Source organism: Crocodylus porosus, unplaced genomic scaffold (genome assembly GCF_001723895.1).
Source record: "Crocodylus porosus isolate Cpor-Errol unplaced genomic scaffold, CroPor_comp1, whole genome shotgun sequence".
In the NCBI taxonomy this organism is placed as follows: Eukaryota; Metazoa; Chordata; order Crocodylia; family Crocodylidae; genus Crocodylus; species Crocodylus porosus.
Genome location: NW_017728949.1, coordinates 54244136 through 54260597, shown reverse-complemented (window position 1 = coordinate 54260597; position 16462 = coordinate 54244136). Strand labels below are relative to the sequence as shown.

Below are 16462 nucleotides of genomic sequence, written 5' to 3'. Positions count from 1 at the left end.
ATGGAATAATTCTTGGATCAAACCCTTTATATATGTATATAGAAAGAAGAGAAATGGTTTGATCCAAAAATTATTCCATTGAAGAAGCAAAAAAGCTCATGGCATGCTGCATAGAATAGAAATATATATATATTAGAGCCAAAGTGTAGATTTAATTCTAATTTCTTCCCCCCCGAGCCACACTTTCATTAAAATTCCTTCCAATTAATAGCAGGATGTTGAAAACAAACTGACACCTACAAGCTGGGAAAGTATCGGCAATTAGAATCTGTTGCATGTTTGAAACTGCACCAGTGCTTTTAATGGACACCGGCACAGGCCAACAGTAACAGCAAAAGGCAAAGGGAGAAGGAAATGATCTTTTGTCTTTCTAAAATGTAAATATCTGGCACCTGACCCTTGGAGCAGCTTCACTTCCCCAGGATTTCGGAGGCCTCAGAACCTCTCCAGGCCCTTGAAGTTGCAAGCTGGTGTTTGTAGCCCTAAAGCTAGGTGCTAAATAGAGCACCAAAAGGAAAGAGAGGCTGTTCAGGGCTCTGGTTGTGCTGATGGTGGTGAAAGGAAAAGGACACATTGTCTGCAAAAATAATTACCTAGCTTTTATGAACTATCATCAGAGGGCATCAAAGCCCTTGGTCGATATCATTGCATTGTCCCCCTTTTACAGATGGGGAAACAGAGTCAGGGAGAGGGGCGGTGACTTGTCCTACGCCTCCCATGAGGCTAGGGGCAGAGCTGGAACTGGATTCCCTGTCTCCTGAGTCCCCACTGCATGCTCCATACACCTGGCCATGCTGCCTGGGCAGGGTAAGCTGCTGAGAGTTGCCCATTGTCCTTGGGAATCAGTGCCACCGTGATGCTGAGGGCCCATGGCCAAGACCAGTTGCAGGCAATGCCAGATGGGATCGGTGCCACAATCCACCTAGCTGCCTCCAACCCTGGCCAATGCCAGGTGTTTCAAAGAAACATGCAAAAACCCCAGCAGAGAGGACTTTGCTCAGAGAGAGGAAGAGCTACTTGTCATAGCCCGCCTGAAATCCCGGTGCACAAGGGCTTACATCCCTTCCCAACTGTGAATCATTATGCATCCCCTACTTGCGTTAGGTGCTGTGCAAGCATTGCATAAGAAGCTGTTCCTGCCCTGTCAACCCTGCAGTCTAAACAGACAGGGGGTCAGGGAAGGGATGGGAGGGAACACACAGGGGATATCTGCAATGGGAAAGGCTGCAAACTATGCGATAATGCCGCCACGGCTTTTTGTCCCCATTCTGCTTCCAGTGTTTGGGGAAGGATGCATTGGAAGGCATTGGCTGAAGAGGGAGAGAGAACTGGAGGGAAGAGATTATAGAAGTTATGAGAGCATTTGAGGAGGAGGAGGAAGGATTGAAGCAGAGAGGATGCAAAATAGCAGGCATGGAGCGAGTCAAGCAAGATGCGGGTCAGCACAGACTATCCCAAATGGTTTGAAGAGACCTGCTCATGTCCACTGGGACCTGTATTGAGGTGGGCAGACTCCAAGAACCAGAAGGTGAAACTGCACACGTTTGCTCCTGTCAATCATGCTGCCCCCCAAGCAGCCCCACACCCCGCTCTGATGGGTGTAGTGATCGCTGGGTTCAGTAACTGAGGCATACGATGAATGAGAAGGACTAAGGATGAACTTTATTGTGGAGCAGCAGGCAACCTCGGCAGTCCTTTGGGTCTCTCAAGCAAGCTAGTCCGACTCGGAGACCAACTCCCAATTCCCAACCTCTGTAAAGTCAGTAAAAGAGCATCTCTCAAATATAACTTCTATCGGGGACTCTGGCAGAAGGCCCCTCTCTGGTGTTGATCCCCAGAGCTATCCCTCCCAAATCCCAACTCGAGAGTCTCTAGCTCAGGGAAGCAACGAGCAGTGGAAGACGCAGGGTTTCCTGTACAGGATGACATGCAAACTGAAGCTCCATTGTGTTAAGTTATGAATAGCCTTGGCTGGCATTAATTTTTTTGTTTAGACTGGGGGTAGAAGGGGAAGAAACATTTCTGCAGCTCACAGGAACTAGCTCCTTAGCATTGGTCGAGTACCAGCACTTCAGAGACAGAAAGACTCCCTGTGTTTCATTCCCTTTCCTTTCCCCAATGTTAATATTTGCTTTAATGATCCTCTTTCATTCCTTCCTTGGGTGTTCAGTGGGAATCATCTGCATCTCTCTTTCCCTAGCAGGGGTGAATGAAGCACAAGTGCATTTTGTATTCGGCATTTCAACTTAACAGGCTGATTGACTCTAGACTAAGTTTCGCTATTCCCCATCTGACTTTCATTACCTAGCATAAGATGGTAAGTCAACCTGAACTGAAAGTAATTAAGGGAGCTTTGGAAGAAGAAAAAAGCATTCTCTCTTCAAACGCATAATTGTGCGAAAATAACACAAAATGCAAATGACTAGGAGATGCGCTGATCTGGTTCTTTTATCATCGCTTTGAAGGCGGGAGCTACAAAAGGCTAACGTTTATCATCTGCAGACACCGTGGTCCCACTAAAGGATGCCTCTTCCAAAGCCACCTTCTCTGTTTGTCAAACACTACGCGAAGGACGCTGAAATAGCCCCGGCCACTGAGACCCAAGCAAAACAACTGAGCCCAGTTAACATCTCCATTCTGCACATGAACTGGAAACCCTCCCTTTTATCAGCGTGACTGCCTCAGGGGTAGAGAGGGAGGGCTACAGGGGCTGCGTACATGGCTGAAAATTAGAGGCGGACGTTGGCAAAGCTCTTTGAGGTTTAAGGATTCAGCAGGCACCACTGCAGTTGTATTGGATGCTCCTCTAGTGCCGCAGGGGAAGCTGGGTTGAGATGGATGGACAGACAGATGCAGGTCCTATTCCTTGGTCTATGTACAAAAGGAAACCTTGAGGGGAAAGTGTCCTGCGGGAACTGGGGGAACCTATGGGACATACATGTGACCAAGTCCCCTCGGTGGCAGTACTGAGACGTCAAAAGGATAAATGCATTGGATCGTGAGGTGCTCGGGTATTAGTGAGATGGGACCATATAAGTACTGAAATCATCCTCATCCCACAGAGCTCTGTCTTTACACCCGTTCTCTTTTCCCTCTGCGTCTCATCACAAAGGCAACCTCATCTGTAAGCACCCGCACCGCCACCTCCCGCTCTATGCTGGTGACTGCCCCAGACCTCTCACCCGCTGCCCACGCAGTCTGTCTTCATGGCTATTCTTCGTGGCTTCTTGCCGTCACCTCAAGCCCAGCATGGCACAAACGGTGCTCATAACTTCTCCCACCAAGTGTTCCCCCCTCCTCCTTTCTCCATCACTGTGGACCAGGCTACTGTCCTGCTTGCCACTCGGACATAATGGCAGACATGCAGTACCAGTCAAAAGTGATGCTCCGATTACAGGCCTAAGTCCTGCAGATTTCTTTTGCATGAAATCTTCAGGATGTGACCTTTTCTGTCTTTCCACACAGCTAAAATTCCCAACCAAGTTTTCTTATGTTTTAGTCATTGCAACTTCCCTTTCTCCAGCCTGGCCAAAGGCAGCCTTCCCCAGTCACATCCGTGCAACATGCTGCTGCTGCAAAGAGCATTGCTTTGCCCATGTCACTTCTCCCTGTGCTTCCTTCCACTGGTCCCTTCCACTAGCTATTTGTCTTTTGCTTTCAAGAGGGCCTAGCCGCATCCTACCAACCATCTTTCTATTGGAGGCAAGAGACTGAGTTGTGCCTTCAAACTGTCCGTGTTGTTCTACTGCCCAGCTGAAAGACCCAGAGCTTGGCTAGTGCTTTATCACACACAACTGAAACGCTGTATAAGCTGAGATATTGGTCCTCTGCACGGAGGTGAAGATCGCCGTTTAGCCTCACCTGGGCCTCATTAATACAGAGGTCCCCTACAAGATGGAGGTATTTGGAGGCTTCTTCCATTCATGACTATAAAGTGATCTTATTCCTATACTGCTCCTATTCCTCTACTGATCTTATTCCACTGGATGGCCCAAGGTCTGCCCATGCTGGTCCATCAGGATAGGGGGATCAAGGCCATATAGCCAGTAACACAAACCCATCCGGCCTCCTTTGACTCCTCGGCAGGTTCCCATTCACAGGTGGGTTGACAGGGGAACAGCCTCTAGCACAAATCTAGAGCAGGGATCACATTTTTGCCTCTGGAGCTGTAGCAGGATCCTACAACTGCTGTGCCCTGTGGCTCACCTGGTGCTTGTAAAAGCTTAAAAAACTCATTGCTTTTCGTCATGCAGCACAAAGTATAGGGAGAGTGTGACAGATCTCGGCCTTCAAGGCAGCCGTGATGCCCCCGGTAGCCCCTTGACTCCTGCCCTCCAGTCCAGCTCCTAAGGATGCCCCCACCCCTTCTTCCTCACCTGCCACACCTTGTTGTAATTATTCTCAATATAAAAGGGAGGTTGCCCCCAGGGTCCCCAAATGAGCCTGGTCCAGCTCTGCCTTGCCCCTGGGACACTCAGTTGTGACCCTCCTAGCCTCCCTAGTGCTCCCAGGCACCAGGCACCTTATGAGCTATTTGTGGCCTCCATCCATCCCTACAGGCATGCCCATGCCTTCCAGATGTTATTCTAGATTCATGCACCAGTTTGCTTCAGCCGGTTTAGATTGAGTCCACTTGTTACTCTTTGCTGTAGGCTTCCGGCCTAGGCCCACTTCCTCTGGCCCAACTTCTGAGTTGCAGCCTTGTCTGGCCCTTGGCCCATCTCACTCTACTTGGGCCCTTGGCCCTCTCAGCTGGAGCCTGCCCCTTCCCCTCTGTTGGGGCTCAGTTCCTGGCCCCGCCAGCTGAAACCTGCCCCATCGGGCTAAAAGTCTGAACTGTCCCCCAGGCACCTCTGCGTAGCCTCCTGCCCTCCCATCCAGCCACTGTCTGATCCCTGGTACTTAATCAGAACATAAATGCAAACCCACAGGCTGGGTAACAAAAAAACTCTCCCCGTGCTGGGCCAATAACTTCCTCACTGACTGGAAGCCCCTTCTTAGCTTCGTATCTGCATATCTTGCCGGGACTAATTGGGTGCCAATTAGTCCCTTTCTGCAGCTGTCCTGCTTAGGAGCTCCTCTCCCTGCAGCTTGCAAGGCCAGACGGGCTCTGGCCCTGGGCTTATATGCTGAATCACTCCCAGGTATTTGATTTAGTCTGTGCAGTTCTCCTTTAATTCACAGCACTGCTGGACTTCTGCCACTTCCCCTTCATCCCACTCTCCTTCCACTTCCACTTGTTTTCTCTTCAGCGCGATGATTAGCGTGGTCACAGTGCTCATAACGTCCCTTAGATCCCTCCAGCTCTCTGATGGGAAAGGGGGGCTATTGTCTGACAAACACCTACTCCAAGCCAATGCTGTCTTTTTTTTTGTTTTCCAGCACGAGAACAAAACGGTCCAGCTCCAAAGTACTCAATTGTACATTTTAGAGCACGCTTTAATTTCGGTAATGGAGATGTCCAGATTTTAAGTCGTTCAATCGGAAAATGTAGTTGAGGGCAGGGAGAAATAAACCGTTGTGCATTAAATAGCATTGGGAATGACCAACTCTTAATTTCTGAGACCAGAATGCAACTTTGATTTTCAAAGCACAGAGCGGGGGAGAGAGGCAAACAGGCAGCTGCATTCAGCCTGTCTCAGAGCTGTTGTTCCTTTAACTTTAAAGGGGTTGTTTTATCTTGGCTCCCCAGCAGTAGAAGAGTGGAGGAGCCATGTCAAATGAGAAATAAAAATGAGCAATGCCTATGAAAGAAAGATATCATGAGAATCTGCCATTCGGGAATAATGAAAGGCTCAAGCAGCTCGAGCCGATTGTGCCACCTACAAGAGGCCTGTCAGCTTTGATAACAATGGCAGCCATCAATTCCTGTAAAAATGGCAACAGCATGAATTGGAAATTCAGAAGCACCATTTAGGGTTGAAATGAGATTTTCTTCAGAACGCATTTGTCTGCGTGTTCCCACTCACTTGAAAAGCTCTGGACGGATCAGAAGGAAAGTGAAGTACCCAGGGTTGTGGTTTGGGGGGTAGGGGGGGTTATTCCCCTTCCCCCGCGCCATATCAAGCTGTTTTTACATGCCAAGCACTTTCAGCAAAGCAACCACTGCTTCCAAGTCACAGAGGGGCAATTGAAAACTGAAGGGTATTTGCGCTGCATTACCTTAGAAAGCATTCGGTGTTAGGAGAGGGGGTTTCCTTTTCCAGCGTGTTAGCAAGATACCAAAATCCAGTTTTATTGGCCGATTACAAAAGAAAACAATGTGACAAAAAAGCCCTCTCAAATTGCCCAGGCTCCTCTCTTTTACTGCTGAACAACCCTGCATGTGCCTCTGTGCCTGAAGTGTGCTGAGCCCTGGCCTGTGGTTTTCAGCCCCATGGAGACACATTAAGTAATCATTCAAAAATCATGCAACAGGCAAAGGAGGCTAAAAACTTTTAAAAAGTGATGTCTATTGGTTTGTATGAGACTTCCCAAGTGGTGGAAGACGTCAAACCTGGGAGAGTAGAGCACGCAGGGGCAGACCCAGGAGGGGTGCGGTGGCACAGAAGCTCTCCTCTTTCATTCCTGGTACACCCAAACATTTGAAACCAACTGCCTGGCAGTGACAGCAGCATTTTGAGTCAGGCAGCACTAGGGGAATCAATTGACTTTATGCAAATTATAATCTTCTTCAAGGGGGCCTGACCTCTGCCCCACAGGGCAGATCCAGCCTGCAGCACCCCATCATCTGGCCTGTGGGGCTCCCCGTGGGTCTAGAAATTTGGTGGAAGAAGCATGGTGGCGCCACTGCCCTCATGCCAAATCTCCAGACCCAGGGGGAGTCCCAGGCCCTACACTCTGAATCCAACATCCCACACAGGGCATGGGAAGGGTGGTGTCAGGCCCCAGTGCCCAATACTGGCATGCACAGGCTGGGAAGGAGCATTGCCAGACCCTGCAAGACCCAGTTCCAGCATGTAGAGGGGGGAGAAGGGGTGCTGGACCCCCAGGATCCAATCCCAGCACACAGAGGGTAGGAGGGGGGTGAAGCTTGGCCATAGGACTTAATCTAGTTTACAGACAGGCCCCATGCTATTCATCTGCCCATGGAGCCAAAAGGTTGAGCACCGCTGATCTACCCAATTCTTCTAAACCAGGGGTGGGCAAAATATGGCCCACAAGCTTGATCCAGCCCACCAGAACATTCAATCTGGCCTGCAGGGCTCCTAAAACAATTTTTTTAATGAATATTTATCTGTCCCTGGCTGCCTGTCAAAGATGATAGGAGTCAGGGGCAGTAGGACCCCAGCAGAAACTGCTGGCAGGAGCCACCAGCAGCAGTAGCAAGGCCTACCATGGCACACCTGCAGGTCCCGCACTCGCAGCAGGGGAAGTCCCATGGTGGAGCCCGCTGCCTCCCCCCATGCTCCTCAGGTCCCCAGACTCCACCCGGAGTGGAGGGAGCCCTGTCCCCTTCTCCCTGTGGAGTCCAGCAGGGGCTTCCCCTCTGGGAGTGCAGGAGCTGCAGGTGCACACCGTGGAGCCCCAGTGATAGAGGCAGCCAGGCAGGCTTCGATCCTCACCCCCACGTGCAGCACTGCCCAGAACGTGCCCTGCTGGGCACCAGTGCCTGCACCAGGCACAAGCTCCCCAAGCCCCCTGCCTGTTGCTGCTGCCGGCAGCAGGGGCTACGTGCCATGTGGGGGAGCTTGGGGGGTCCCTGCACCCCAGAAAGCTCACACTCCCACACTTTGCCCCCACTGTCCCCACCAACATATACACACAGCCCAACATACCCTATGCTCCACCCCACCACACACACACACCCTGCAGCCCCCCACACAATGTGAATTAGCCTATTTTTGAGTTATTATGAAATCCCTTCTCGATATAGAGCACAAACACAAATCATGACAAATATTTTTTCTACTAAATTAAAATATGTTATAGGAGGTGTTTGATTTCTTGTGTATGATTTGTTTTTTTCTGGTTCTAAGATGGCAACTCCCCTCCCAAAAAGATTTCTGGGGGGCAAGGGGAGGGACTTCTGGGGCAAAGGTCAGGGGTTAGGGTGACCTAGGGCAACTAGTGGGTGGAACAACTGTCAAGGGGCGGGGCTACCTATGCAGCCTCTCCAACAGCTCCCCAAACTTGTTAAGCGGCCCTCTGCCTGAAATAATTGCCTGCCCCTGTTCTAAACTCTTCACTTCACAGATGTTAATGACCCTCTTGCTTTTCAATGGTCTTTAATTGTCTTCCACTAACCAAGCCATGCTTTCTACTGCAATTCTGCTCCTAGAAACGTAGCTTCTATTTCACAGCCCTGCAGACTGTTTTAAACTCTAGCTAGAAACATTAACTCAGGTGTGAAAATGTTCATTCAGGTGAACATTAACTCAGATATGGAAATAACATTAATTGGAGTGCTGGATGTGTTAATGAAACAACATCCTTTGATTATTTTGCCTAGCTTGTTGTGTCTTTATCTATAATATATGATATAGCAAATTATACAGAGGGATGTGGGTTAATAGAGAAAAAGTTAATGTGATAGATCTTTTTCTTCCCAGCTTGAATTTCAACAAATAAAACCACCACTCTTTATTCATCCTTTTTTTTTTTTTTGCTGATGAAAAGATTCTTTTCTTTCAGATTTTTAAACTCCTTGTCCCTTAAGAGAGAGATCCCATTGACCCTCTCTTAATCTTAATGTCACCATTTTCCTTGCAGGATAGATTAGGTAGGAAATAACAGCACAGGTCAAAGAAATGACTTTGGAGCTGGAAGAAGATGCAGAGAATTTTTTCTACTGTGTGCAAAGGAGGCCACAAGCCATAAAAGCTGGCTCAGGCTCAGACTTTCTGCAAGAACTGACTGGGGAGGCTCTAGCCTCAGGTTTTCATTCAGCTCTTGCAACAATAAGGTCAAGATGCAAATAAGTCATGTTCTTTCCCATCCCCATTTCCTGGGACTTGTTCTCTGCTTTCAAAAAAGGTAGCATTCATGACAGAATCCCTTCCAGCCCTATTTTTCTATGAGCCCATGTTTATTAGACCATTGTCATAGGATCCCAGCCAACGTGCAACTCCTTCCATAAATCATATAGGAATTTTCTCCTTCTCTTCCAGATCTGATTGTCTGGTGGCAGCATTTTCACTGTGGTTTTTCCAGCAATCTGGGCAGTGCAGGAATCAGCGGTGGGTAGCACAGATATTTTGGTTGCAATTTACCCAGCATGTCATTCACTTCATCTGTACCAATAGGGACCAACCTTTTTGGCAGGTGTGTCACAAGGTAAGCCCTGCCCCTCCCTGAGTGCCACTTCAATCCCTCCTCCTTGCCCAATCCATTGCTCTGCTCTCCCCTCTCTGCCCTATCTGCTATTGTTCATACTGCCAGATCCATTGCTCTGCTTTCCCCTCTTAGGCTGATCCATTGCACTGCTCACTCCTGCCTGTCCTATCTGCTGGTGCTCCTTACCAGATCTACAACATGCCACACAACAGTGGCTGTAGGACACTTGAGCCACCGAGTCCAGTCCCCTGCGTTCACAGCTAACCATTTTACCCCAAGGTGTACCTAAACTTCACACAAAGGCACTGAACCAGAAACATCAAGAACACCCTACAACATGTCACAGGTGGAGTATGCCATCTGATGCCAGGGATGTCAGGGCAGAGTGGGTCAGACATCTCCTATAACTCCAGAGAGGTGAGTTTGGAGCCTTGCTTTCACTCTCATTAAAGGCCACTCCCAAGTCAACACAGTTGCAAATGCGGGCCAGTCATTTGAGCTGGAGACTCAAACAAGGGTGGTTATAGTCTCTGTAGACCCTTAATCTAGATGCATTACTTATGACCAATTCAGAGGATGTAAGTGGTACCCAATTCTTTTCCTGACCTTCTCCATAGAAGGGAATTTTATCAACAGTACAGACCTGCAGGCAAAAATTTGCCAAGAACACAGAGCCCTTAAAATTAATTTCTAGGAGACAACTTCTAGCTAGAGCAAAGCTGAATGGTCAAATTCTGCTCCCCTTAAAGCCCACTCTCATGACTTCAGGAGGATCAATGTTTAATACTAATAGTTTCCACACAGTAGAGCTAGGCAGTGGCACACAAGAGCCTGGCTTTTCTAACTTTGAATCTATGCTTCTTGGAAATGAAAAGCAGTGACATTTTCCTTGCCTCTGGGCCTCTATGGTCCCTATTCAAGGAATATTCCCATTGACATCTGTAGGGTCTACCCTTAGACCTACACTGTATCACAGTTTTGTTTTGTCTTTTTTTTTTAACGAAGTGCACAGTTATTTGCAAGACAAGGTTCGTTGGGTAAATCCAATACCTTTTATTAGACCAACTCAAATAGTTGGGAAAATTCGTCTTTGCAAGCTTTCAGGTTATTTGCACAGTATTTTTCAAATATATAGCCTAGTTTGGCACAGAAGTAGCACATGGAACCATCAGACGGGTGTTAGAAATACTATAGGAGGAGAGAAAGAAAGAGATTGGAAATAAAAATGGAACAGACTTAAACCAGGGGGAGCCAACCAATGGTGTGCATGTCACAAGTGCATTGTTTGGCAGATCTGACCGTGAGGATCCAGTAGAGATGAGAGAGTAGAGCAATGGATCAGCAGGGCTTCCTTTGTGCTACTCCAGCCCAAAAAGTTGGGCCCACTGGACAAGAAGTTGCTATTTTTCAAGCTGAGAGAAATGCAAAAAAAAATAAATAAACAAGTAGCTAATGTAAGACACACACACACTTGGGTTGTATATGGGAAAGTGCGTGCTTTTGGTTGTGTATTAGGTTGGGGGGAGGGTTGTTCTTTGTGGGCAGGATGGCTCCTGTTGTTCTGGCCATGTGCTACATATAGGAATATAATATAGGATAACTTATAGATGTAACGATGGTCATTATATCCAAAAAGTTACATTCAGGTTGCAAAATCAAGGATTTGGAAGTGAAGAAATGCCCCAGTGGAGGTTATCTGTATTCAGCTCTTTCCCAATGTCTATGTATAAAGAGACAGACTGGTTACATGATCACACTATTTTTTCCAAAGAATTAAAATCATGCAAATCATAGAAAATGAGGGTGTGAAGGGACATCAGGAGATCACATCCAGTCCAACCCCCAGCTCAAAGCAGGTCAAGCCCCAACTACATCATCCCAGCCAAGGTTTTGTCTACCCGGGTCTTAAACACCTCCAAGGATGGAGAGTGCACCACCTCCCTGGGTAACCTGCTCCAGTGCTTCACCACCCTCCTAGTGAGAAAATGTTTCCTAATATCCAACCTCAACTTCCCTTGCTGCAGCTTGAGCCCATTGCTCCTTGTCCTGCCATCTGCCCCCACTGAGACCAGTCCAGCTCCATCCTCTTTGCAGCCCCCCTGCAGGAACTTGAAGGCTGCTATCAAATCCCATCTCAGTTGTTACCAGATGTGCCCAGCATTGGGCTGTGTTCATTTATTAGGGGTACGTTTCTGAGGGTCTCTGTAATTCTGTCAATGTGCTGCTTGTGTTGCTTGTATTTCTATACACAGCTGTATCTCTCCCTTCTGCAAGTCCTCACCCACAATGGAGCTATCTTGCAGGACTCAGGTTCAACGGGGCTGGGTTCCTCCAGCCACCAAATCAGTCAAACTCATATACACACATGCACACACTGATCAACAGGACACGCCTGAGCCAGGCCAGGTTATTCAGCATTGACAGGCTGACACCCTCATGTGCCTTGAACTCAGTTCATCCCTTATTTCAGCAGGATAATCATAAATGTGGTTAGGCACACATACTCACACACTAACAGAGTACACTGTCTGAGCAGGCTGGGTCAAATCAACACTTTCAGCTGATACCCTCATGTGCCTCAAAACTCAGCACATCCCAATTTCTTGTCACAATGGTCCTAGTAGTAACTCCCTTGATGAGCAGACCCCGCTGTGGTATTGGGCATTACAGGGATCTTTGGCTAAGGTAAAAGAAGCATTGCTGCAGAGTAAATGGGGAGGTCAAGGGGAAGAAAGAGTAAGTGAGGTTCAGAGAGACCGTATAGCAACCAGCTTGACCACAAAAGTTATTTATTGCCAGGTATATGAAGTTACGATGATGCCAGTAGCGCTAGCCATACAAGAGTAACAAATAAAACAGTTACAATCTTACATAGTTTCAAGGAGGTATTTGGGGGAGTCTAGCTCAAGTTTGATTAGCAAAAGTCAGGTTCAGAAAGCTGTGCCTGGAGTCGGAAAGCAAAAGGCAGGTGCCTGGAGTTAGAGAGAGAGCTGGGGTCTCACCACCCAGCGAAGCTTGAACCAGTCGAGGTCCCCAGGCGTTTGTTGGAGCTGGCAGACAGGCAGAGCTGTGAGCATGATCAGTGGAGGGATCCAGGCAGAAAAGGAGTGGACCTGGTGCAGTTTTTGGATGCAAACCCCAGGACAGGAACTTGAGCTTGGGTCGGGGTGCTTGTAGAGAACTACCAATGGCTCAAGGGAGAACACGAGGGGTGTTTGTGGGGAAAGGATGGCTCATGTGCTGGGTAACAGGAACGGCTCACTCCTGGCTACGGGTGGCATTACTCTGGGGGAGCTCACAATGCAGACAGGCAGATTCAGTGTTTTGGTACCAATAGGGGAGTCATTACTAGAACTGGCCCGATAACTGCTGACCTGGGTGTGTGTAGACGTGGGTTGATTAGCACTGGAGTTTGGGCCTCATCATGCAGTGCTCCCCGCCTCTCTGGTCCCATAGTTCAGTGCGGTCCTTGCCTTGGACTCTCGGTTCTCCATCCTGAATGCTAATGAAGGTACTTTCCTGTCCCATCTCCCATGTAAATGAGTTGTCATCCAGTTCCATCTTGGATGCAAATGGGACCAGGGGAGTTGCTTCACTCCTATCACCCTTGTCTGGAGGGGTTTAGGTGCATCTTCATTGTCTTTTGTAAGTCCTTCCTCTACTCAGGTCTTGTTCAGGCAGTGACAGGGAAGGGGGAGTCCTTTGTGAGTCAGACAGGCTGCGTCCTGTGCCAGGGTTCCCCAACAACGTCGAGCTGAGAGGTAAATCAGCCCAGATCCCTCAGCCTCTTCTCACAAGTCGTGTGCCCCAGCTCCCTCACTATTTTCATTGCCCTCCACCGGACTCTCCAGCTTGTCCACATCCTTTCTGTAGAGCAGGGAGGGCCAAAACTGGACACAGGACTCCAGCTGTGGCCTCCCCAGTGCTGAACAGAGGGGGAGAATCACTGCCCTCCACCTGCTGCAACGCCCCTACCTACCGATGCAGCCCAGGATGCCGGTCACCTTTTTGCCACCAAGGGCACACTGCCGGCTCCTGTTCAGCTTCTTGTCCCCTGTCCCCCCAGGGCCTTTTCTGCAGAGCTGCTGCCCAGCCCATCACCCCCACCTGCACCAGTGCATGGGATTGCTCCTCCTAAGTGCAGGACTTTGCACTTATCCTTGTTGAACCTCATGAGATTTCTTTTGGCCCAATCTTCCAATTTGTCTAAATGGCTCTCAATCCTCGCCCGACCCTCCAGCGTATCTACAACTCCCCCCAGGTTGGTGTCATCTGCACACTTGCTGCGAGTGCACTGTGTCCTCACTGATGCAGGTTGTTGGTGAAAGTATTGAACAAAACTGGCCCCAGGACCAGCCCCTGGGGCACTCCACTTTATAGTGGCTGCCAGCTAGGTATTGAGCCATTTCTGCCTCATTCGGTGCACAAGATGGACACTTCTCTCTTTATGGGTATTTATTCAATATTCCTGTCTTTAATAGATGTGCTCCTTGGCAAACACTCTCTAGGCACTGTGCTAAATGCATAATTATTCATTTCTTGGAAAGCTTTTTCTGTTTTTAACAGTGCCTTTATCAAAGGGTGACAAGTCTTTTCCAAGTATTACTGGATCCATCCTGCCATCACCCCTTCAGGGTGGTATTATCATCCACATTGCAATGTAATTCTAGAATGACTTTAAAAGAGAAAGCTTAGAAATACAGAAAACAAAAATGGCAACTTGTAGGATCATCTTAATGTATCTCCCACCCGCTCTCTCATCCATCTTCATCTCCAAAGCCACAGTCCTCTCCCCCATGAGTTAATGAGTTTCTGTATGGGACCTGTTTTTAGCAGGGAGATTGACTTGGCCAACATGTGTCACACCAGTTTCTTCAATAACAAACCAGCAATGGAGACACGAGAGTAACGGGTTCAAACCTGGGGGTCTGGAATACATGCTACTAAATTAATCATCTTTCCTGGCCCTGCCAGTGTCTCTCCTTCTTATCTCTGCTGCACCCTTGTTGCTACTTCCTCCGCCCTCCCTATCCCCTTCCCACAGGTGTACCCCCTACTACTATCAGCTTCCAGGCTTTCCACTCCAAACGCACCTATTCTCCCACCTCGTTGGCTTCTGCCTCTTCCTCCACTTGATCCTTTCTGCCCCTCCAGCCCTGCAGCTCTCCTCTCTCCTTTCTCCCACGTCCACTGTATACCTCAACCCTCCGGCTTTTCTTCCTGTTCCTCCACACTGCCTGGTAGGATGGGCATGGGGTGGAGTGGGGCATTGAGAGCACAGCACATACAGTCTTCTTGTCTTCCAGTCAACAGCATCAGAGTGTCCACAAAACTCTTCTCAGCCCTTGCGGTCCTGGCTCCACCTTGCCAAATTTCAAGTCCGGGGACACTACAGCTTCTCAGTCAACTGGCTGGAAGGATATTTTATAACATGGGCAAGATGATATCTTTTTTCCAGACTGAGTAATGGCTGCATTGCTGTAGCTTATATTGTATGACAATGATACAGCCTGAAGCAGACATCCAAAACTGTCTGCGATGTCTGCCTGAATAATAAAGCCATTGAAAATACAGTTGTATAATAAGAAGTGTTGAGCAACGTTCAGCCTCAGCACTGCCCTTAATATTTTGGTATACTTGCATGTATACACACTCATGAGCTCATACAAGTGTGTGTGTGTGTGTGTGTGTGTATATACTAAGTTATGTCGCCTCTGGCTCTTACCTCATTAGCTCTTGCCAGCTAAGCAAAGTGAAGTCTGCTCAGTAATTGCAAGGCACTCAGGCTTGTGCAGGGAAGTAAACCATTGTGGTAGTGGCAATATTCCTTCTGAATCCAAGCATGGCAGCAGTGCACCTGATACCCCTAGGAAAGGGGAATAACCAGACCCCAGCTTGTCTCCCCTAATCATTTCCCCATTGACAAAAGGGATAAAGATAGTGGTGCTGTCACAACACATTGTTTAAAGGTTGCAAGGGTGATGAAGAGTCTTTTCTGCCTGTGCCCTTAGACCAACATGGCTACAACCAACAACCCTGAAACAGGGAAGATATCATATTTTGCCATTTGAAATTCAAACGTCACAACATGAAGAAGAAAGAAGCCAAACTCGACAGCAACACATATTTTCCAAGCCTGGACTAAATATTAACGTTGGATTTATGGCCCTCTACAACATGCCTGACTTCTGATAACCCTTGCTAGCCACCCTGCTTGTCACCAGCTGTTGTCTCCCAAATTATTCTGCATTTGCATTTTCACAGAGCAGCTTTTTTACAACCTGGCCTCTTTTCCACCTTGGAGAAGTCATAACAGCTTCATTTTCTCCTTGCCCAATGAAGGGCGTGTGGGCCCACAAGTCTGCAAAGAACAATTTTTTGCAACTATTTAGTTGGTCTAAGAAAAGATATCACCTCTACCCAAAGAGTTTTGTCTGCATATGTCCTTAGACCAACACAGCTGCAACAACAGCCCTTAAAGGTTGCAAAGAACTTCAATCTGTGGGTAAAGGAGGGAGGGCACAGAGAAGTATATCATATAGGCTGTGAGTCTGGTGTGAAGAGGGGAAGAGAAATCCAGTGCTGAGAAGAGCTGCCAGCTCCCTGTATGGTAGGGGAGAGCAGGACCATCCTTGCTCATCTTTGCTGAGCTACCAGTCATCGTTAATAAGCAATTCATGACAAATTCATATCCTCACCCCGACGTTGGGGAATTATGTCCTTTGTATGGCTGGGTTTTCATTTCCATGCTTCATCTACCCTTGGTTGATCTGCGGTGGCTGACAACAACGCCACTGGGATGGCACTTGAATGGCTCCCTGACCTACCAAGGCTACCCAGTGACTGATAGTTAGATATATCCTAGCCTATCTGGGAGAAGGCTGGATTTGAATCTATTTGAACTAGGCCTGGATTTGAACTATACTGTATTCCTAGGTGAGTAGATACCAGGACCAAACACAGAGCGAAGTACTGAATGAAGCAAGTGTCATAGTCAAGCCCTCTTGTGTTTTTTTCTCCTACCTAAAGAAGTCATCAGCCTAGCAGCAAACTGACCCACAAAGCTGTAGCATCCTTGCTCCAGCACTCTCAAAAGTGAGGTCCCCCAGGGCTCGGTCCTCGGGCCCGCACTGTTCAACATCTTCATCAGTGACTTGGATGAGGGGGTAAAAAGCACCTGCTCAAA

General features: G+C 48.2%; 1 long non-coding RNA gene across 1 annotated transcript in view; it reads left to right on the top strand.

The window, feature by feature from the left end:
* The first annotated feature begins 7937 nt into the window (after positions 1-7937).
* Positions 7938-16462, top strand: part of LOC109322562 — a 12896-nt gene continuing 4371 nt past the window's right edge. Inside the window, exons 1-2 of the long non-coding RNA XR_002104400.1 lie at positions 7938-7949; positions 11674-11682. This is a non-coding gene — a long non-coding RNA (uncharacterized LOC109322562). The remainder of the gene's footprint in view (positions 7950-11673; positions 11683-16462) is intronic.